At 41.1% G+C, this 21263-nt stretch overlaps 14 non-coding genes across 14 annotated transcripts; all 14 read left to right on the top strand.

The window, feature by feature from the left end:
• The first annotated feature begins 653 nt into the window (after positions 1–653).
• Positions 654–725, top strand: TRNAG-UCC (transfer RNA glycine (anticodon UCC)). The gene has a single exon. It is a non-coding gene; the product is annotated as a tRNA-Gly (tRNA).
• Positions 726–1153: 428 nt separating this feature from the next.
• On the top strand, positions 1154–1225 carry TRNAG-UCC (transfer RNA glycine (anticodon UCC)). The gene has a single exon. It is a non-coding gene; the product is annotated as a tRNA-Gly (tRNA).
• A 928-nt stretch (positions 1226–2153) lies between these two features.
• On the top strand, positions 2154–2225 carry TRNAG-UCC (transfer RNA glycine (anticodon UCC)). Its single transcript has one exon. It is a non-coding gene; the product is annotated as a tRNA-Gly (tRNA).
• Positions 2226–2653: 428 nt separating this feature from the next.
• TRNAG-UCC (transfer RNA glycine (anticodon UCC)) lies at positions 2654–2725 on the top strand. Its single transcript has one exon. It is a non-coding gene; the product is annotated as a tRNA-Gly (tRNA).
• Positions 2726–3153: 428 nt separating this feature from the next.
• On the top strand, positions 3154–3225 carry TRNAG-UCC (transfer RNA glycine (anticodon UCC)). Its single transcript has one exon. It is a non-coding gene; the product is annotated as a tRNA-Gly (tRNA).
• A 928-nt stretch (positions 3226–4153) lies between these two features.
• On the top strand, positions 4154–4225 carry TRNAG-UCC (transfer RNA glycine (anticodon UCC)). Its single transcript has one exon. It is a non-coding gene; the product is annotated as a tRNA-Gly (tRNA).
• A 428-nt stretch (positions 4226–4653) lies between these two features.
• Positions 4654–4725, top strand: TRNAG-UCC (transfer RNA glycine (anticodon UCC)). Its single transcript has one exon. It is a non-coding gene; the product is annotated as a tRNA-Gly (tRNA).
• Positions 4726–5153: 428 nt separating this feature from the next.
• TRNAG-UCC (transfer RNA glycine (anticodon UCC)) lies at positions 5154–5225 on the top strand. Its single transcript has one exon. It is a non-coding gene; the product is annotated as a tRNA-Gly (tRNA).
• Positions 5226–5653: 428 nt separating this feature from the next.
• On the top strand, positions 5654–5725 carry TRNAG-UCC (transfer RNA glycine (anticodon UCC)). The gene has a single exon. It is a non-coding gene; the product is annotated as a tRNA-Gly (tRNA).
• A 928-nt stretch (positions 5726–6653) lies between these two features.
• TRNAG-UCC (transfer RNA glycine (anticodon UCC)) lies at positions 6654–6725 on the top strand. The gene has a single exon. It is a non-coding gene; the product is annotated as a tRNA-Gly (tRNA).
• Positions 6726–7153: 428 nt separating this feature from the next.
• TRNAG-UCC (transfer RNA glycine (anticodon UCC)) lies at positions 7154–7225 on the top strand. Its single transcript has one exon. It is a non-coding gene; the product is annotated as a tRNA-Gly (tRNA).
• Positions 7226–7653: 428 nt separating this feature from the next.
• On the top strand, positions 7654–7725 carry TRNAG-UCC (transfer RNA glycine (anticodon UCC)). Its single transcript has one exon. It is a non-coding gene; the product is annotated as a tRNA-Gly (tRNA).
• A 928-nt stretch (positions 7726–8653) lies between these two features.
• On the top strand, positions 8654–8725 carry TRNAG-UCC (transfer RNA glycine (anticodon UCC)). The gene has a single exon. It is a non-coding gene; the product is annotated as a tRNA-Gly (tRNA).
• Positions 8726–9653: 928 nt separating this feature from the next.
• Positions 9654–9725, top strand: TRNAG-UCC (transfer RNA glycine (anticodon UCC)). Its single transcript has one exon. It is a non-coding gene; the product is annotated as a tRNA-Gly (tRNA).
• The last annotated feature ends 11538 nt before the right edge of the window (positions 9726–21263 follow it).

Genomic DNA, 21263 nt, shown 5'->3' with positions numbered 1-21263 from the left:
TTAGCCTAAATCTTGAATTGTGAATGTCATGCAATTTGTCATTTTTGTTTGAATATCTACCACCAATGGTGCTACAGCGCAGGCTATAAAAATCTATCAAACAGTTGTTGTGATTTCCATATTGGCCACTATATGCATTTGAAAAGTGCTCAAGCATTGGTGGTATAGTGGTGAGCATAACTGCCTTCCAAGCAGTTGACCCGGGGTTGATTCCCGGCCAATGCATCCTTTTCCTTATGTGCTGTTTTCGCACTTATTGTTGTTGCTTAAGATATGCTCAGATGACAAGGTCCATAGAAAATGTTAAAATCTTTGTAGAAATCATGATTCCTTCTTAGCAGATGACTTTTGATTCCACCACTGCCTGATTAAAGATTTGTAAATACATTTTACAAAGTTCACTGAGGTGCCATATGCAAGTAAATCGAAGGTCTTTTCTTTTCTCAGTTTTGATACCACTGTATATCAGTTCAATGGTGCATAAAAACCTTAAGTATGGATGAGCCTAAATCTTGAATTGTGAATGTCATGCAATTTGCCTATTTTGTTTGAATATCTTCCACCAATGGTGCTACAGCGCAGGCTATAAATATCTTTCAAACAGTTGTTGTGATTTCCATATTGGCCACTATATGCAATCGAAAAGAGCTCAAGCATTGGTGGTATAGTGGTGAGCATAGCTGCCTTCCAAGCAGTTGACCCGGGTTCGATTCCCGGCCAATGCATCCTTTTCCTTATGTGCTGTTTTCGCACTTCTAGTTGTTGCTTAAGATATGCTCAGATGACAAGGTCCATAGAAAATGTTAAAATCTTTGTAGAAATCATGATTCCTTCTTAGCAGATGACTTTTGATTCCACCACTGCCTGATTAAAGATTTGTAAATACATTTTACAAAGTTCACTGAGGTGCCATATGCAAGTAAATCGAAGGTCTTTTCTTTTCTCAGTTTTGATACCACTGTATATCAGTTCAATGGTGCATAAAAACCTTAAGTATGGATGAGCCTAAATCTTGAATTGTGAATGTCATGCAATTTGCCAATTTTGTTTGAATATCTTCCACCAATGGTGCTACAGCGCAGGCTATAAATATCTTTCAAACAGTTGTTGTGGTTTCCATATTGGCCACTATATGCAATCGAAAAGAGCTCAAGCATTGGTGGTATAGTGGTGAGCATAGCTGCCTTCCATGCAGTTGTCCCGGGTTCGGTCCCCGGCCAATGCATCCTTTTCCTTATGTGCTGTTTTCGCACTTATAGTTGTTGCTTAAGATATGCTCAGATGACAAGGTCCATAGAAAATGTTAAAATCTTTGTAGAAATCATGATTCCTTCTTAGCAGATGACTTTTGATTCCACCACTGCCTGATTAAAGATTTGTAAATACATTTTACAAAGTTCACTGAGGTGCCATATGCAAGTAAATCAAAGGTCTTTTCTTTTCTCAGTTTTGATACCACTGTATATCAGTTCAATGGTGCATAAAAACCTTAAGTATGGATTAGCCTAAATCTTGAATTGTGAATGTCATGCAATTTGCCAATTTTGTTTGAATATCTACCACCAATGGTGCTACAGCGCAGGCTATAAAAATCTTTCAAACAGTTGTTGTGATTTCCATATTGGCCACTATATGCATTTGAAAAGTGCTCAAGCATTGGTGGTATAGTGGTGAGCATAGCTGCCTTCCAAGCAATTGATTCGGGTTCGATTCCCGGCCAATGCATCCTTTTCCTTATGTGCTGTTTTCGCACTTATAGTTGTTGCTTATGATATGCTCAGATGACAAGGTCCATAGAAAATGTTAAAATCTTTGTAGAAATCATGATTCCTTCTTAGCAGATGACTTTTGATTCCACCACTGCATGATTAAAGATTTGTAAACACATTTTACAAAGTTCACTGAGGTGCCATATGCAAGTACATCAAAGGTCTTTTCTTTTCTCAGTTTTGATACCACTGTATATCAGTTCAATGGTGCATAAAAACCTTAAGTATGGATGAGCCTAAATCTTGAATTGTGAATGTCATGCAATTTGCCAATTTTGTTTGAATATCTACCACCAATGGTGCTACAGCGCAGGCTATAAAAATCTTTCAAACAGTTGTTGTGATTCCCATATTGGCCACTATATGCTTTTGAAAAGTGATCAAGCATTGGTGGTATAGTGGTGAGCATAGCTGCCTTCCAAGCAGTTGACCCGGGTTCGATTCCTGGCCAATGCATCCTTTTCCTTATGTGCTGTTTTCGCACTTATAGTTGTTGCTTAAGATATGCTCAGATGACAAGGTCCATAGAAAATGTTAAAATCTTTGTAGAAATCATGATTCCTTCTTAGCAGATGACTTTTGATTCCACCACTGCCTGATTAAAGATTTGTAAATACATTTTACAAAGTTCACTGAGGTGCCATATGCAAGTAAATCGAAGGTCTTTTCTTTTCTCAGTTTTGATACCACTGTATATCAGTTCAATGGTGCATAAAAACCTTAAGTATGGATGAGCCTAAATCTTGAATTGTGAATGTCATGCAATTTGCCAATTTTGTTTGAATATCTTCCACCAATGGTGCTACAGCGCAGGCTATAAATATCTTTCAAACAGTTGTTGTGGTTTCCATATTGGCCACTATATGCAATCGAAAAGAGCTCAAGCATTGGTGGTATAGTGGTGAACATAGCTGCCTTCCAAGCAGTTGACCCGGGTTCCATTCCCGGCCAATGCATCCTTTTCCTTATGTGCTGTTTTCGCACTTATAGTTCTTGCTTAAGATATGCTCAGATGACAAGGTCCATAGAAAATGTTAAAATCTTTGTAGAAATCATGATTCCTTCTTAGCAGATGACTTTTGATTCCACCACTGCCTGATTAAAGATTTGTAAATACATTTTACAAAGTTCACTGAGGTGCCATATGCAAGTAAATCAAAGGTCTTTTCTTTTCTCAGTTTTGATACCACTGTATATCAGTTCAATGGTGCATAAAAACCTTAAGTATGGATGAGCCTAAATCTTAAATTGTGAATGTCATGCAATTTGCCAATTTTGTTTGAATATCTACCACCAATGGTGCTACAGCGCAGGCTATAAAAATCTTTCAAACAGTTGTTGTGATTTCCATATTGGCCACTATATGCATTTGAAAAGTGCTCAAGCATTGGTGGTATAGTGGTGAGCATAGCTGCCTTCCAAGCAGTTGACCCGGGTTCGATTCCCGGCCAATGCATCCTTTTCCTTATGTGCTGTTTTCGCACTTATAGTTGTTGCTTAAGATATGCTCAGATGACAAGGTCCATAGAAAATGTTAAAATCTTTGTAGAAATCATGATTCCTTCTTAGCAGATGACTTTTGATTCCACCACTGCCTGATTAAAGATTTGTAAATACATTTTACAAAGTTCACTGAGGTGCCATATGCAAGTAAATCGAAGGTCTTTTCTTTTCTCAGTTTTGATACCACTGTATGTAAGTTCATTGGTGCATAAAAACCTTAAGTATGGATGAGCCTAAATCTTGAATTGTGAATGTCATGCAATTTGCCAATTTTGTTTGAATATCTTCCACCAATGGTGCTACAGCGCAGGCTATAAATATCTTTCAAACAGTTGTTGTGATTTCCATATTGGCCACTATATGCATTGAAAAAGTGCTCAAGCATTGGTGGTATAGTGGTGAGCATAGCTGCCATCCAAGCAGTTGACCCGGATTCGATTCCCGGCCAATGCATCCTTTTCCTTATGTGCTGTTTTCGCACTTATAGTTGTTGCTTAAGATATGCTCAGATGACAAGGTCCATAGAAAATGTTAAAATCTTTGTAGAAATCATGATTCTTTCTTAGCAGATTACTTTTGATTCCACCACTGCCTGATTAAAGATTTGTAAATACATTTTACAAAGTTCACTGAGGTGCCATATGCAAGTAAATCAAAGGTCTTTTCTTTTCTCAGTTTTGATACCACTGTATATCAGTTCAATGGTGCATAAAAACCTTAAGTATGGATGAGCCTAAATCTTGAATTGTGAATGTCATGCAATTTTCCAATTTTGTTTGAATGTCTTCCACCAATGGTGCTACAGCGCAGGCTATAAATATCTTTCAAACAGTTGTTGTGATTTCCATGTTGGCCACTATATGCATTCGAAAAGAGCTCAAGCATTGGTGGTATAGTGGTGAGCATAGCTGCCTTCCAAGCAGTTGACCCGGGTTCAATTCCTGGCCAATGTATCCTTTTCCTTATGTGCTGTTTTCGCACTTATAGTTGTTGCTTAAGATATGCTCAGATGACAAGGTCCATAGAAAATGTTAAAATCTTTGTAGAAATCATGATTCCTTCTTAGCAGATGACTTTTGATTCCACCACTGCATGATTAAAGATTTGTAAACACATTTTACAAAGTTCACTGAGGTGCCATATGCAAGTACATCAAAGGTCTTTTCTTTTCTCAGTTTTGATACCACTGTATATCAGTTCAATGGTGCATAAAAACCTTAAGTATAGATGAGCCTAAATCTTGAATTGTGAATGTCATGCAATTTGCCAATTTTGTTTGAATATCTACCACCAATGGTGCTACAGCGCAGGCTATAAAAATCTTTCAAACAGTTGTTGTGATTTCCATATTGGCCACTATATGCATTTGAAAAGTGCTCAAGCATTGGTGGTATAGTGGTGAGCATAGCTGCCTTCCAAGCAGTTGACCCGGGGTCGATTCCCGGCCAATGCATCCTTTTCCTTATGTGCTGTTTTCGCACTTATAGTTGTTGCTTAAGATATGCTCAGATGACAAGGTCCATAGAAAATGTTAAAATCTTTGTAGAAATCATGATTCCTTCTTAGCAGATGACTTTTGATTCCACCACTGCCTGATTAAAGATTTGTAAATACATTTTACAAAGTTCACTGAGGTGCCATATGCAAGTAAATCGAAGGTCTTTTCTTTTCTCAGTTTTGATACCACTGTATGTAAGTTCTTTGGTGCATAAAAACCTTAAGTATGGATGAGCCTAAATCTTGAATTGTGAATGTCATGCAATTTGCCAATTTTGTTTGAATATCTTCCACCAATGGTGCTACAGCGCAGGCTATAAATATCTTTCAAACAGTTGTTGTGATTTCCATATTGGCCACTGTATGCATTCGAAAAGAGCTCAAGCATTGGTGGTATAGTGGTGAGCATAGCTGCCTTCCAAGCAGTTGACCCGGGTTCGATTCCCGGCCAATGCATCCTTTTCCTTATGTGCTGTTTTCGCACTTATAGTTGTTGCTTAAGATATGCTCAGATGACAAGGTCCATAGAAAATGTTAAAATCTTTGTAGAAATCATGATTCCTTCTTAGCAGATGGCTTTTGATTCCACCACTGCATGATTAAAGATTTGTAAACACATTTTACAAAGTTCACTGAGGTGCCATATGCAAGTACATCAAAGGTCTTTTCTTTTCTCAGTTTTGATACCACTGTATATCAGTTCAATGGTGCATAAAAACCTTAAGTATAGATGAGCCTAAATCTTGAATTGTGAATGTCATGCAATTTGCCAATTATGTTTGAATATCTACCACCAATGGTGCTACAGCGCAGGCTATAAAAATCTTTCAAACAGTTGTTGTGATTTCCATATTGGCCACTATATGCATTTGAAAAGTGCTCAAGCATTGGTGGTATAGTGGTGAGCATAGCTGCCTTCCAAGCAGTTGACCCGGGTTCGATTCCCGGCCAATGCATCCTTTTCCTTATGTGCTGTTTTCGCACTTATAGTTGTTGCTTAAGATATGCTCAGATGACAAGGTCCATAGAAAATGTTAAAATCTTTGTAGAAATCATGATTCCTTCTTAGCAGATGACTTTTGATTCCACCACTGCCTGATTAAAGATTTGTAAATACATTTTACAAAGTTCACTGAGGTGCCATATGCAAGTAAATCGAAGGTCTTTTCTTTTCTCAGTTTTGATACCACTGTATGTAAGTTCATTGGTGCATAAAAACCTTAAGTATGGATGAGCCTAAATCTTGAATTGTGAATGTCATGCAATTTGCCAATTTTGTTTGAATATCTTCCACCAATGGTGCTACAGCGCAGGCTATAAATATCTTTCAAACAGTTGTTGTGATTTCCATATTGGCCACTATATGCATTGAAAAAGTGCTCAAGCATTGGTGGTATAGTGGTGAGCATAGCTGCCATCCAAGCAGTTGACCCGGATTCGATTCCCGGCCAATGCATCCTTTTCCTTATGTGCTGTTTTCGCACTTATAGTTGTTGCTTAAGATATGCTCAGATGACAAGGTCCATAGAAAATGTTAAAATCTTTGTAGAAATCATGATTCTTTCTTAGCAGATTACTTTTGATTCCAACACTGCCTGATTAAAGATTTGTAAATACATTTTACAAAGTTCACTGAGGTGCCATATGCAAGTAAATCAAAGGTCTTTTCTTTTCTCAGTTTTGATACCACTGTATATCAGTTCAATGGTGCATAAAAACCTTAAGTATGGATGAGCCTAAATCTTGAATTGTGAATGTCATGCAATTTTCCAATTTTGTTTGAATATCTTCCACCAATGGTGCTACAGCGCAGGCTATAAATATCTTTCAAACAGTTGTTGTGATTTCCATGTTGGCCACTATATGCATTCGAAAAGAGCTCAAGCATTGGTGGTATAGTGGTGAGCATAGCTGCCTTCCAAGCAGTTGACCCGGGTTCAATTCCTGGCCAATGTATCCTTTTCCTTATGTGCTGTTTTCGCACTTATAGTTGTTGCTTAAGATATGCTCAGATGACAAGGTCCATAGAAAATGTTAAAATCTTTGTAGAAATCATGATTCCTTCTTAGCAGATGACTTTTGATTCCACCACTGCATGATTAAAGATTTGTAAACACATTTTACAAAGTTCACTGAGGTGCCATATGCAAGTACATCAAAGGTCTTTTCTTTTCTCAGTTTTGATACCACTGTATATCAGTTCAATGGTGCATAAAAACCTTAAGTATAGATGAGCCTAAATCTTGAATTGTGAATGTCATGCAATTTGCCAATTTTGTTTGAATATCTACCACCAATGGTGCTACAGCGCAGGCTATAAAAATCTTTCAAACAGTTGTTGTGATTTCCATATTGGCCACTATATGCATTTGAAAAGTGCTCAAGCATTGGTGGTATAGTGGTGAGCATAGCTGCCTTCCAAGCAGTTGACCCGGGGTCGATTCCCGGCCAATGCATCCTTTTCCTTATGTGCTGTTTTCGCACTTATAGTTGTTGCTTAAGATATGCTCAGATGACAAGGTCCATAGAAAATGTTAAAATCTTTGTAGAAATCATGATTCCTTCTTAGCAGATGACTTTTGATTCCACCACTGCCTGATTAAAGATTTGTAAATACATTTTACAAAGTTCACTGAGGTGCCATATGCAAGTAAATCGAAGGTCTTTTCTTTTCTCAGTTTTGATACCACTGTATGTAAGTTCTTTGGTGCATAAAAACCTTAAGTATGGATGAGCCTAAATCTTGAATTGTGAATGTCATGCAATTTGCCAATTTTGTTTGAATATCTTCCACCAATGGTGCTACAGCGCAGGCTATAAATATCTTTCAAACAGTTGTTGTGATTTCCATATTGGCCACTGTATGCATTCGAAAAGAGCTCAAGCATTGGTGGTATAGTGGTGAGCATAGCTGCCTTCCAAGCAGTTGACCCGGGTTCGATTCCCGGCCAATGCATCCTTTTCCTTATGTGCTGTTTTCGCACTTATAGTTGTTGCTTAAGATATGCTCAGATGACAAGGTCCATAGAAAATGTTAAAATCTTTGTAGAAATCATGATTCCTTCTTAGCAGATGGCTTTTGATTCCACCACTGCATGATTAAAGATTTGTAAACACATTTTACAAAGTTCACTGAGGTGCCATATGCAAGTACATCAAAGGTCTTTTCTTTTCTCAGTTTTGATACCACTGTATATCAGTTCAATGGTGCATAAAAACCTTAAGTATGGATGAGCCTAAATCTTGAATTGTGAATGTCATGCAATTTGCCAATTATGTTTGAATATCTACCACCAATGGTGCTACAGCGCAGGCTATAAAAATCTTTCAAACAGTTGTTGTGATTTCCATATTGGCCACTATATGCATTTGAAAAGTGCTCAAGCATTGGTGGTATAGTGGTGAGCATAGCTGCCTTCCAAGCCGTTGACCCGGGGTCGATTCCCGGCCAATGCATCCTTTTCCTTATGTGCTGTTTTCGCACTTATAGTTGTTGCTTAAGATATGCTCAGATGACAAGGTCCATAGAAAATGTTAAAATCTTTGTAGAAATCATGATTCCTTCTTAGCAGATGACTTTTGATTCCACCACTGCCTGATTAAAGATTTGTAAATACATTTTACAAAGTTCACTGAGGTGCCATATGCAAGTAAATCGAAGGTCTTTTCTTTTCTCAGTTTTGATACCACTGTATGTAAGTTCTTTGGTGCATAAAAACCTTTAGTATGGATGAGCCTAAATCTTGAATTGTGAATGTCATGCAATTTGCCAATTTTGTTTGAATATCTTCCACCAATGGTGCTACAGCGCAGGCTATAAATATCTTTCAAACAGTTGTTGTGATTTCCATATTGGCCACTATATGCATTCGAAAAGAGCTCAAGCATTGGTGGTATAGTGGTGAGCATAGCTGCCTTCCAAGCAGTTGACCCGGGTTCGATTCCCGGCCAATGCATCCTTTTCCTTATGTGCTGTTTTCGCACTTATAGTTGTTGCTTAAGATATGCTCAGATGACAAGGTCCATAGAAAATGTTAAAATCTTTGTAGAAATCATGATTCCTTCTTAGCAGATGACTTTTGATTCCACCACTGCCTGATTAAAGATTTGTAAATACATTTTACAAAGTTCACTGAGGTGCCATATGCAAGTAAATCAAAGGTCTTTTCTTTTCTCAGTTTTGATACCACTGTATATCAGTTCAATGGTGCATAAAAACCTTAAGTATGGATGAGCCTAAATCTTGAATTGTGAATGTCATGCAATTTGCCAATTTTGTTTGAATATCTTCCACCAATGGTGCTACAGCGCAGGCTATAAATATCTTTCAAACAGTTGTTGTGATTTCCATATTGGCCACTATATGCATCTAAAAAGCGCTCAAGCATTGGTGGTATAGTGGTGAGCATAGCTGCCTTCCAAGCAATTGACTCGGGTTCGATTCCCGGCCAATGCATCCTTTTCCTTATGTGCTGTTTTCGCACTTATAGTTGTTGCTTAAGATATGCTCAGATGACAAGGTCCATAGAAAATGTTAAAATCTTTGTAGAAATCATGATTCCTTCTTAGCAGATGACTTTTGATTCCACCACTGCCTGATTAAAGATTTGTAAATACATTTTACAAAGTTCACTGAGGTGCCATATGCAAGTAAATCGAAGGTCTTTTCTTTTCTCAGTTTTGATACCACTGTATATCAGTTCAATGGTGCATAAAAACCTTAAGTATGGATAAGCCTAAATCTTGAATTGTGAATGTCATGCAATTTGCCAATTTTGTTTGAATATCTTCCACCAATGGTGCTACAGCACAGGCTATAAATATCTTTCAAACAGTTGTTGTGATTTCCATATTGGCCACTATATGCAATCGAAAAGAGCTCAAGCATTGGTGGTATAGTGGTGAGCATAGCTGCCTTCCAAGCAGTTGACCCGGGTTCGATTCCCGGCCAATGCATCCTTTTCCTTATGTGCTGTTTTCGCACTTATAGTTGTTGCTTAAGATATGCTCAGATGACAAGGTCCATAGAAAATGTTAAAATCTTTGTAAAAATCTTTGTAGAAATCATGATTCCTTCTTAGCAGATGACTTTTGATTCCACCACTGCATGATTAAAGATTTGTAAACACATTTTACAAAGTTCACTGAGGTGCCATGTGCAAGTACATCAAAGGTCTTTTCTTTTCTCAGTTTTGATACCACTGTATATCAGTTCAATGGTGCATAAAAACCTTAAGTATAGATGAGCCTAAATCTTGAATTGTGAATGTCATGCATGATAAAGCTAAATATTTATCGTATATAAAACACTTTAAGAGGTCTAAGAACACTGTACGCTATCTACGTAGGAAGTACCGTAAGGGTACGCAAGTTGCGTAGCGATCGCTCAACCGTAGTCGAGACGCTCAAGCGTTATGTTCGCTTACGGCCCAGAGATCACTGGCAGGCACGTTATTGGCTGCCGACTAACGTAATGATTCGCTATAGCGTACCGGACGCTCGGGACCACGAGGAGATCACCAGCGGTGCAGACGCTCACAACGTCAAACCTTTATATCTATACCTTTAACAACGAAATATACAGTAAACCTTAGTGTGGTGATAGAGTGTAAGTGCAACCTGGTGTAACCTGATTAACTACAAAGCTGCTTGAGCGTCACCGACGCTCTGAGATTACTTAACACTATAAGGAATACACGGATACCTGGGCTTAGGGTCCAAAACCTATTATATGTATTATGAGTATTATACTTGCAAAAGAATCACAGTACAAATTATACACTACAATATAACATAGACTAACTAACCAGATAACTACACAGAAAATACGATACAATACAGTTACTATTTAAAGGGAAATAAGAGAGAAAGAGAAGGAGAGAGAGAGAGAGAGAGAGAGAGATCGAGAGAAATTGAGAGAGATTGGCTCACAATAACATGAAGACAATATGATTGCGGAGAAACACTTACGCACAAGGGGAAACGATCGCATGCGCCTCGATATCCAGCTCCCGATTATCAGCAATGAGAACCGTTGAAGAGAGTGATCTGAATATCGTCGGCCTGCCTATTTATGCCCCACACACAATACAATTCAATGGTCCCTACAATCTCATTGTTCATTGGACACAGGAATTCGGCTTCGCATTATAACAAAAGGTCATAGGTTGATTCATACAGGTGGGCTGTGACTGCTTCCAACTGTTCAGGTGGGTGGGATACTGGGTTTCCCGCCGCATGATTAAATAAGAACAAATAATAGTAAATGGACATAAACTTCTTATGTCCATAACTATTCGCACGAGCGATTAATCCGCTCCAAACCAACACCGGAATATTGCTATTTAAATACTCTTCCGATGGGTACCAAACACCACTGTATGACCCCTGTTAGACCCTTCGTACAATACAAAGAGGGATCTCTCTGTTCAGGAACATGCTATGTTAACCAAACTTTCAGAATCTATCAAAGGGACCATGATCTACAAAATACATTATTAGTGAAAATATGTAATGAATGAGTCGCACGCTACGATTACATAAACTCTACCGTAAATATGCATACCGTGCGCCTGCGGGTGCCCGCGACTGTGAGTATGCGCACACACGGGAGAGCGTACGCATGCGCAGCGCGGACCTGAATGAGGTGCAAATATGGCAGTGTGTATAGAGATATTTTTCTGACTTTGACAGTCCACCCTTTGGCAGTCAATAATAACTGCCACCTTTCTAAAACATTTCAAAAGGAGAAAAATATATGTCAGGGGTTAATTCATTTCCATGGTTGGGTAAGGGAGGAGAGAGGAGAAGGTGTGAAGAGGGTATGACCTATTGAGATAGTAGAAGCATGTGTGTATGAGTCCATGTTTGGGGGGTCATGTATCACCGTGCCGTACGTGTTGTAAATCAAGCTTCGAGGTATTGCGAAGTATACATTTGAATTCCTTCTTATCCCGTATTAAGGGTCTGTGGATGGGCTGTCAAACTCTACCGAGCTCATTTCGGCTTTCAGTTGTAACAAAATGGGGGAGCACATTTTAGTTGATGATACATGAATGGGGGAGGTTGCTGATATCTGTGCCTGTATTCCCTATCGACTATGTGTGTCATTACCTGAGGGTTGTAGAAATGAAGATAAAGAACACTTATGGTAAATGCAGTGGTATTCTATGTCAGGTTAATGTACATCTGTCGGTTGAAGTTTTGTTCGGTATCAGTTGAAAGTCGTCTTCTTTGCGCTGTTTTGCCCATTAGGTGCGGGCAAAAAGCTTTGTCAATGCCAATAGATTTACAAAAATGTTGGGCTAGCGTAAGTTTAAGAATTCTAGGGAAACTGGGGATCCATGGCAAAGTTCATCAAATGTCCGTATCTAAAGTGGTCAAAACTTCTTCTTTGGTCTATCCGTTGTCTGTATAGTGTCTCGTCAACTTCCTCGTCCAAGGGGGTCTTGTTATCTTGGAGAAAAACAGAAAAACAGGTGAAAGTAACGGACCGTATAATCGCATTTTCATTACATCATTGTTTCTACCGTTGGGTCATAGATCAAATCCAGGTTAATTACGGTTTCCTCACTCCTCAAACTCATCACTCTTGTACTTTGTTTACACTTCATTAAAGCCTGACCGCATCTAAATATCAAGCCAATCGATATGATAACACCTAAGATACATAGGAGAAACTTCCCAACATCCATTATGACTCCTTGAGCCCAGTCTCCTAAACCGGAGAACCAATTTCGCGGGTTCAACCATGACACCCAACCAGTCAGCTCATTACCTACAGCAGCAAGAGTGAGATTGTGTTTTCGGTGAAATTCCCACTTCAATTGGAGAATATCGTCCATCTTTTGGTCTATGACCTCGACCGGATCCTCGGTGCTATTCGTGATATACGTGCAACACTTCACGCCGTACTGTGTTGCCAATGTAACACAATATCCGCCTGTGACTGCTGTGAGGTAATTAAGAACCATTCTATGCTGTACCAGTTCTGTTTTATAAGCTTGAAGTTCCCTTCCAGTATATCTAAACGTGTCATCATACATTTCAGTGATATTATCTAACAAATTTGCGAGCGCAGAGATGTATCTATAGTTCATCACTCCTCGAGCTGTGCGAGTGAAATCTAACGCCACCAGAACCTGAATCCCGGTGGATTCATGGATCAGATCAGAGGCCGGATGCTCTAACCTTTCTGTCAGTTGCCTTTTAACAATGTGCTCGTAATGAGTGTGAGTATAAGGAGCTTGGGCACCCCGGTGTATGTCTTTCATTTTGTCATGTGACACAGTCATTACTTCAGGCAATACTTTTCCAATATAACACAATCCTTCAGAGTTTGGGGCAAGCCACTTGTACGCCTTTCTCCCGCATATGAAATATGCATCATCGGGGAGAACATATGGGACGGAGTAGGACATAACCATATTACACACCTTCCATGTGAAATCTCCTGACCCTAATTCTTCCATCTGCTTAGTACACGTATCAGGTTGTACGATATGTGCACAGTATCCTGGTGATACTTCTCCAACTCTCGTAATCCTATTTCCTAAGGTGTACCTATACCGGAAAGATTTTCCCCTACTGGCTATGTGGCGTACAAGCTCTGTATCTGTAGGCATTCTATCTGCTCTATGCGAAAAGGTCATGGTGTGGTTACTCCATGACACTTCCCAATTTCCCGGTTTTCGGGGATTGGAGATGTTGAAACATAATAGGGACCTATCCACATGGTATTGGTGGAGCTTCAAACTAGGAGGGCTGGAGATATTAAACCTCCGGTCCACCGGTCTCCCACCATTTAACTCAAGTACCTCCCCTATTGTTAAAGGAAATGGTACTAGCCCTGACTTGCTATGACCCTGAGGTACTTGAGAGCATACCCAACAATCTGTTTTATTTAACACACTACCCACTAAGGAGTGATAGTCACTCAATGGATGCCGGTCCATATGGATATTAAAACTGGATTGGCATTTCTTAATGCACCCATCCTCAATGACATTGTTACAGAGCCTACAGATACAGTTTTCTTCAGCTAACAATCCTTCACAATTTCTTCTATGGTCAATGCTATCGGATCGTTTTCTGATACTCGCCTTTGCTTGTTGGTTAGGTTGTTCTTGGAAAACTACGCCTCCATCTTTATCATCAGAACCCATTCCAGAACCTCTCTCGACCTCCATGGTACTCTCGCCGGAACAGACTGCTCTGGTCAACATCATGGTTAACAGGAAAATCCGGATCACAGTCTCTTGGGGCAAGTCCATCTTATAGGAGGAAACGGAGAAGAATGAGAAGGGGGAAAAAGAAATTTTGAGGGAGAGTGGATGGGAAGTGGAGAAAAACAATAAAAGGGAATGGGGAGTCGACAACAGCTCTTGGTCTTGAGATTTTCACGGCTCAGGTGCCGCCTCAGTCCTCATGGAACAGACACTCCAGTGATACAACCTCTACCGTCTGTTCCTTATCACGGGACTTCTCTGGATCAGCAACCTTCTTGCAGTGGGATGAATGGACCCAAGTCTCTCTTTCGGCAACCTTTAATGCTGTGGTGCTAGTCAATAAGACCTGGTATGGTCCTTCCCATCTGTCAATAAGGCAACCTGAGCGTAGAAAATTCCGTATCATTACATAATCCCCAGGTTCAATGTCATGACAATTACTATCAGGTAAATCAGGAATCACCAACTTCAGATTATCATTTTGATTCCTTAACTGTTTGCTCATGTTAATCAAGTACTTTACAGTTACTTCATTGTTACATTTCAAATCATCCTGAGGGTTAATCATGACATGCGGTTGTCGACCAAACAAGATTTCAAAGGGAGACAGATTAAGAGGGGACCTGGGAGTGGTTCTGATACTGTACAATACAATGGGTAAAGCTTCTGGCCATGTCAATCCTGTCTCTGCCATCACTTTACTCAATTTATTTTTAATAGTGCTGTTCACTCTTTCGACCTTCGCACTCGCCTGTGGACGGTACGGAGTGTGCAGCTTGCTATCAATTCCCATCAACTTACACATTCCTTGAAAGACATCACCTGTAAAATGGGTACCCCTATCACTTTCGATTATTCTAGGGATACCATATCTACATACAAATTCCTGCACAATTTTCTTAGCAGTAAACATAGCGGTATTTGTAGCCGCAGGAAATGCTTCGACCCAATTCGAGAAAACATCTATACAAACAAGTACATATTTCAAATTCCGACAAGGGGGTAATTGAATGAAGTCAATCTGTATTACCTGGAAAGGGCCGCCGGCAGGTGGGATATGGGATGGTTCTGTAGGTATTGCCTTTCCAATATTCTTTCTCAAACAGGTAAGGCATGACATTGCTCTTTTACTCGCATGAGACGAGAATCCTGGGGCGCACCAATATGCTCTTACCAACTTGCACATCCCTTCCTTGCCTAGATGAGTCAGCCCGTGAGCTGCTTCAGCCAGACATGGAAGATATGCTCTGGGGGCAACTGGTTTACCATGTCCATCCGTCCAGAGTCCTGAGGACTCCTGGCCATATCCCTTTGCCTTCCAGACTGCCTTTTCCTGTGTGGAACACAAATTTTGCATTTCACACAACTTCTGTGTGTTGATGGTATTAAATACCATCAATTGTGTGGTGTCTGTCTGTATGGTGGTAGCAGCTGCTAACTTAGCAGCTTCGTCTGCTCGGCTGTTACCAAGTGATACCGGGTCTTGGCTATATGTGTGTGCTTTACATTTGATAACAGCCACTCTGTCGGGTTCCTGTATCGCTGTTAGAAGCCTTTTTATGTGAGCTGCATGCGCTACCGGTGTACCAGCTGCCGTCATGAAATTTCTGAGGCGCCATAGGGCTCCGAAATCATGGACTACCCCGAAGGCGTATCTAGAATCGGTGTAGATATTGGCTGACTTACCCTTAGCCAATTCACATGCTCTGGTTAGGGCGACCAGTTCAGCAACCTGGGCTGAGTGAGGTGGGCCTAGTGGTTCCGCTTCTATGGTGCCTTGGTCATCTACGACTGCGTATCCAGTACACAAGTCTCCCGAGTCTGACTGTCTGTGACAACTACCGTCCGTGTAGAACGTAAGTTCTGCATCTTCCAGTGGATTGTCACTGATGTCAGGCCTTGCGGTAAAATTTTGGGTCAAATATTCCATGCAATCATGAGTGTCTTCCTTTGTATTAAATCCTCCTTCCCCACCACTCTCATCCTCCACCCTTTGTGTCTGACCAGACACACCCGGGAGATATGTTGCAGGATTTAATGCACTGCATCTCCTTATGGTGATGTTTACGGGGGCCATTAGTGCCAATTCCCATCTTGTAAACCGCGCTGATGAGACGTGTCTGGTTTGGGCAGAATTTAATAAGGCTGACACTGCATGTGACGTATGGATTGTGAGGTTGTGTCCTAGCACGACATCTTCGCTTTTTGTTACTAGCAATGCTATCGCAGCAACGCTTCGCAAGCATGTGGGGAGGGATCGCGCTACCGTGTCTAGCTGAGCGCTGTAGTATGCAACTGGCCTGCTGGCATCACCGTGCTTTTGGGTTAGTACGCCTGCCGCGCAACCAGCACTTTCTGTTCCGTATAGTTCAAAGGGTTTCCCATAGTCTGGCATACCTAGTGCTGGTGCCTGCGTTAGGCACTGTTTAAGTCTCTCAAATGCTGTTTCGGACTCGTCTGTATGCGAAATCCTATCAGGTTTGTTTGAGGAGACCATTTCCTGCAAAGGTAACGCTAAAATGGAAAACCCTGGGATCCAATTACGGCAATACCCACACATTCCTAAAAACGTTCTGATCTGTTGCTGGGTTTGTGGCAGAGTCATGTCTCTAATTGCTTGGATTCTATCAGTGGTCAGGTGTCTCAGTCCTTGTGTTAGACAGTGTCCCAAATATTTTACCTTAGTTTGGCATAATTGCAACTTGTCTTTGGAAACCTTGTGTCCTGTCTCTGAAAGATGAAACAGGAGCTGTTTCGTATCCTTCAGGGATGCTTCCAGTGAATCTGAACACAGCAGTAAATCATCCACATACTGTATCAATACTGATCCACTCTCTGGTTGGAAAGACTGTAAACAATCATGCAAAGCCTGGGAAAATATACTTGGACTATCTATGAAACCTTGGGGTAATCGAGTCCATGTGTATTGGACTCCTCTGTATGTGAATGCGAACAAATATTGGCTGTCAGGGTGCAGAGGTACCGAAAAGAAAGCGGAGCAGAGGTCAATAACAGTGAAAAATTTCGCAGTGGGAGGGATTTGCATTAGGATGACAGCTGGATTAGGCACTACGGGGAACTGACTCTCAACTATTTTGTTAATCCCCCTTAGATCCTGCACTAGCCTGTAACCCCTCCCCCCACTCTTTTTAACAGGGAAGATGGGACTATTAGCAGTGCTGGACGTTCTTACCAGAATGCCCTGTTGTAGCAAGCGCTCTATTACTGGGTAAACTCCTAACTCCACCTCTGGCTTCAGAGGGTACTGTGGGATTTTTGGAGCTATCCTACCATCTTTTACTTGTACAACTACCGGAGCTACGTTTGCCATTAATCCAGTGTCCTGTCCATCTTTAGTCCAAAGTGACTCTGGTATCTGAGATGTCATTTCTTCTACTTGGGAGGGAGTCCTATTTGTCATAATGGTATGTGACATTAATTTTGATGGGGAGTCTAACATGTCTCGCACTTCCTGAGCGTGATTCTCAGGTATGTCCAAGAATACACCTTCAGGAGTACAATAAATGACGCACCCCATTTTACACAGTAGGTCTCTACCCAGGAGATTGGTCGGTGCCGATGCAGCCAGCAAAAAGGAATGCTTGGTGTGTAAAGGCCCTATTGTAATCTCTGCTGGTTTGCTAACAGGGTAATGCTAGACTACTCCTGTTACTCCCATGGCTGGAATTGTCCTACCAGTGGTCCTCATGCCCACTGTCGAATTGATCACTGATTTGGCCGCCCCCGTATCTACAAGAAAGTTTAATGATTTACCAGCTACATTGATTGCAATTTTGGGTTCATTTCCAAGGCTTGCAATCAATTTTACTGGCTGCAGATTACAGGTATGGCCACACCCCTATTGGGTATGGTGACCTCCCTGAATCCCGCTGGCAGCAACTACTTGTGACGGAGTTAATTGGGAACTACAAGAGGCGTGCCAGTCTCTGTTCGGGGGGTATCTTTTTGTTTCCCCTGCATGTGGCTCATAACTCCGTTTCTGCGGACCCTGATCCCAATGTCGTGTGTCGTGTCGTTGTCTAGGGGGTTGGTATGAGTTTCGTGAATTCTTTACTCTACAATCTCGTGCCATGTGTCCCTGTTTGTGACAAAAATAACAAGTAACCACACTTGACTTACCCACAGGGTTTGGTGATACAAACAAAGGCTGCCTTGTGGTCAGGGCCTGTATACTTACTGACATTAATTTATCACCTTGTTGTTCCCTGTGTCTGGTGATGTTCCTATCGTGATCAATAGCAGCCTCTCTCAAAGTAGCCACAGACAGACCTCGCCAACATGGTTGTGTGATCTGTACCCTAGTCTTCAATGACTCTTTTAAACCATCCATCAGTACCGATACTGCTACTTCCCGATGGTTTGTGTCTGTTTTAATGTCCTCTATGCCTGTGTATTTTGCCATTTCTAATAATGCTCTGTGAAATATTCTGCAGCTGTCTCTGACTCCTTCTGTTTAATGGAGAATATCTTATTCCATTTGGCTACCGCTGGGAAATACTCTTTTAACTGTAAGTTTATTCTTTTCACATTATCTTGGTTGTACACATCTGTAAGAGGTACGTCCTGATCTAATCCGCAATCAGCTAAAAATTGAGTTGCGTCAACATTGGAGGGTAAACATGCTCTCAGCAATATCTGCCAGTCTTTATTGTTGGGCTCTACAGTGTTACCTAAGTCTCTGATGTATTTTTGACTGGCAACTAAATCTTTTCTAGGGTCAGGAAATTCAGACACTATGGTCCTTAATTCCATTCGGGAAAATGGGGTGTACATGGCAATGTTCCTTATGGGAGTGGCTCCTGATGCGTCTGTTTTCCCATTTGGCACTGCTATTACTCTAACAGGGTTAACTCTAACAACCTCATTCTGTGTAGATTCTACAGGCTGTGGTGAAATAGTTTCAGCATAATGCATGGTGCCGTACTTACCAGTTGATACGACCTCACCTATCCCTCCGCTAGGGGCCTTTACTAATCTCGTGGGTGGAGCTGTGCCTACTGTGGTCTCTGCTATGGTGGCTGCTAGAGAGAGCGCTGAAATCGTTGCCGATTCGTCCTCTTGATCACACTCCTGAGGAAAGTTCAAAACAGGGTACAACTTGCACGGGTTAATACTTGCATGGGTTAATGGGTTAACATTATCATTAACATTTACACAGTTACTAAGTGATTGTGTGTTACACCTTAGTGCGTCTTTCTCCGCAACCAATCTTTCTCCTGATATATATGGTGGCGGTGGGGCCGTGGCAATCAGTTTTCTGTTAGAGCCAGATCCCGCCGCCTGAGCCAATCCTCTCTGTATGTCACATTCCTGTTGCCACAATTGCAAATAATCGTAATGTTTGATTCGTCTCTTTGCTTATTTAATGAGACATATCCTCCTCCTTAAATTTTGTAACACTTCTGAGCTGAAGCTACCTACTCTTGGGAATTTCTCCCCGTCATGTACAGTCATTCTCTCCCATTCATCACATAAAGTTTCTGTGTGACTTCCATATTTCTCACACATTACATACCTGGCCGACCCAATTGGTCGGACCACTGAATCAACCCGAACCGAGGTTGATCGCCCCCTACCTGAACAAGTGGCCCCCATAGTTCGAAAGTGTTGCTTTATTCAGCCAACCCTTACGCAAAACCAAATGTCCACAATAGGCTGACGGTGGCGGTTTACCGAGTACCCCACTCACTCGCCCACGCCGACCAATACGACCTGATCACACCGATATGGTGCTGGCGTACTCGACCTAGGGCCCCTGCGACCTGAACCTCTATTTACTGGAACCTGCGAGGGTTATCCGAAGAACACTTACTCTTTCCAGTAACTATTGGTTGCTGGATAGTTCCTGAGTGAGCAGCAAACTTCCCTTAAAATAAAAAAAAATTACACAAATCACGTTATAGTGTACAAATAGCGTTTGTGACCCCTCTACTCTAATGGTATTAGGTCAGATTACTAACTAATGTACACAATTACGTGCGGTACAATCGTTTAGTACACAAGCAACTAATCTTATGTACTGAGCGACCAACGGAATCGAAAATTTCGGCTGCGAATTCCTTCAGCCAGAGCTTATATGGCCTATATGGGTGTTGCACCAACCCTTTCTTGGTGTTGTGCCTGTGAACTGTATAGCGGACTTCCTTGTCTGCTGTACCTGAACCTGCTGGTCTGTTATGACCTCCTGGTCTGTTACAGTATGACCTCCTGGTCTGCTACACTCTAATGCTCAAATTGTATATTTAACCAGGGATGCCTCCCTAGCCACCGTGCACGTCACTTACACGCATGTACCTCACGAGTACTCGACTTTTCTTGTGGTTCAACCTTTAAAATTGTAAAAACAAACACTCACTCACCGCATGTACACTTTTGTTTCTATTTCTATTTCTGCGCAGAAATTTTTTCTTTAGACCAGATGTGTTACCAATTAGGAGAAGGATCTGTTAATTTAAATTTGGAATGTTTAAAATTAGATTTGCGCGATTTATCGCCTGGCGTTATTTACCGCGTGGCGCTACTTATCGCGTTGAGAGGAGAGGAGAAAAACTTGTGATTTGAGTTACGTGGGCGTAACCGGACGCTCCGTTGCGTGATATACGCTGCGTGCGTCGGCCTTTGGATTGCGTACGCAAGTCTTTGTTAGAGACACGTGTACGCAAAGCAAAGATCCACCGTAACACAATTTATACTTTTATCAATGTAGATTGATCCTTGATCATCTACCGCACACCACACTGACTTCGCCTTATCTCCCAGGCACAAACTGTGTGTTTGTCTACACTTTAACTATATTACCTCTATTCTTAAACTATGAAATAACGGCAAATCTCTTTTAGCACTTTTATCAACTATAAAACTGGCAGACAGGAGAGTGATATACGGAAATACACAAATGAAAAGGAAATGCAGATATATATGTGTGCGTGCGTGGATACGCAAGACAGAAAAATAAACAGTTTTTTTTTAAAAAAAAAAGACACTATTGTTTTGCTCTTACCTCCGGTTCCCGGATTCCTTCAGCATCCTTTACCTAAGCGAAGCAGACGCTTATCCCGTCAGCACTACGAGGGATACAACCTCCCGCCCTTTGCTGATGGATAATGTCTGCTGATATTACCTAGCAGAGATGTGTGAAGGACTGGATGAGCCCCCAATTGATAAAGCTAAATATTTATCGTATATAAAACACTTTAAGAGGTCTAAGAACACTGTACGCTATCTACGTAGGAAGTACCGTAAGGGT

Source organism: Pseudophryne corroboree, chromosome 4 (assembly GCF_028390025.1).
Source record: "Pseudophryne corroboree isolate aPseCor3 chromosome 4, aPseCor3.hap2, whole genome shotgun sequence".
Classification (NCBI taxonomy): Eukaryota; Metazoa; Chordata; class Amphibia; order Anura; family Myobatrachidae; genus Pseudophryne; species Pseudophryne corroboree.
This window is presented reverse-complemented; position numbering and strand designations above follow the sequence as displayed.